Consider the following 1,699-nt stretch of genomic DNA (forward strand, 5'->3'; position numbering starts at 1 on the left):
AATCAACAAGCAAGGTGAGCATACTATTAGAAGTTGTTAAATCCACAGCACAGATATTATGTATTATGTAAAAGGAAATGTCAGAAAACAATAAAGGACGTCTGGAAATTAAAATATAATAATATAATAAATTCATTAAAAGTTTCAAAAGATAAACTGGAGAAAGAAAGCAAGAATAAACTTAATTTTTCTTTTTAAATACCTGGTCATCTAAGTCGGCTGAGTATCAGACTCTCAATTTGAGCTTAGATCTTATCTCACCGTCCTGGGATTGAGCCCTGTGTCCTGACTCCTGCCTAGCTGAGATTCTGCTTCTTTCCTTTTCCCTCTCTCTGCCCTCCCCCCTCTGGCATTCTAAAAATAAGTAAACAAGTAGGTAAGTAAATAAATATTTCAAAAATAAAATAAAATTTAAAAAAGATAACTAAAAAAAATAAAAAATAAAAAAGATAACTAGAATTAATATAGGATTATTCAATTTTATACTTATGAGTATTCTTAAAAATGCATATGACATAATTAAGGAGGGAATATTATAAACAAAATCTTTTTCAGAACCGTTATACATGAAGTATAATGTTTAAATACAATGCAAAGAACATTAAAAAATATAAATGATAAATTATTTATTAAATAATATTTTTTTGGAAAATTCTACTTCTTATAGGCAATTTCTTGACAATTCTTAATATCAGCCAGAAAGTTATTTAAGATTTTATTTATTTACCCATGAGAGACAGCGAGAGAGAGAGAGAGGCAGAGACATAGGCAGAGGGAGAAGCAGGCTCCATGCAGGGAGCCTGATGTAGAACTCAATCCGGGAACCCCGGGATCACACCCTAAGCTGAAGGCAGACGCTCAACTGCTGAGCCACCCAGATGTCCCACCACAAAGTTATAATCCTAAACTTCTGTAGATAAATTATAGTGATATAATTAGAAGACATATATTCAGTAATAACCAATAAAATAGTATCAGGTTTTGCAATAATGTTATATTTTTATATAAACCCAAAACTTTCCAGAAAATGAAACAATTATCATCAATTCATGTCCCCAGACATAAAGTGGGGTGTAACTCTGAGGAGAGCATGGGCGGAGGGAAAGAGGATGAAGATGGTGATTCAGAGAGGAAGCAGCATCTCATTCACAGTGGCTTCATTTACAAACCGTGATCTGGTATTTGGGATTAAAAATCAAACATTAAAAGATAAACATGAAGTATCAGGAGACTGTTGGAACAAATTTAAAAAATAATTTGAATATTCACCTTGGGTGTCAGGAGGAGTGAGTTATAGGACCATAATTACACCTTATGACTTGTTGATGCCATGTCTGTTCATCATTTGAATAAAATATTAAAGTCATATACAAATTACTGCACAATTGATAATTTCCACATATTCAATTTATTGTGTATATGAATATCCAAATAAATTTTAAAAATCTACAGCAGATCCTAGGTCTATATGGAACAGTTAACTTTCAAATTTTGTGTGATCATTGACAACTTGCAGAGGAAAACCTAGGAGAGCTATCTTATTTTCCTAAAATGGCATTTGGAATAAATAGGAGATCAGAATATTAGATTGATATCATTGTACATAATTCATATTCATCATCTAGGTTATTGACAAGATTGAAAATATAACACTTATAATTACCAGTAGAATTAACATTGCTAGTATTATTATCATTTG

This window comes from Vulpes lagopus, chromosome 13, assembly GCF_018345385.1.
Source record: "Vulpes lagopus strain Blue_001 chromosome 13, ASM1834538v1, whole genome shotgun sequence".
In the NCBI taxonomy this organism is placed as follows: domain Eukaryota; kingdom Metazoa; phylum Chordata; class Mammalia; order Carnivora; family Canidae; genus Vulpes; species Vulpes lagopus.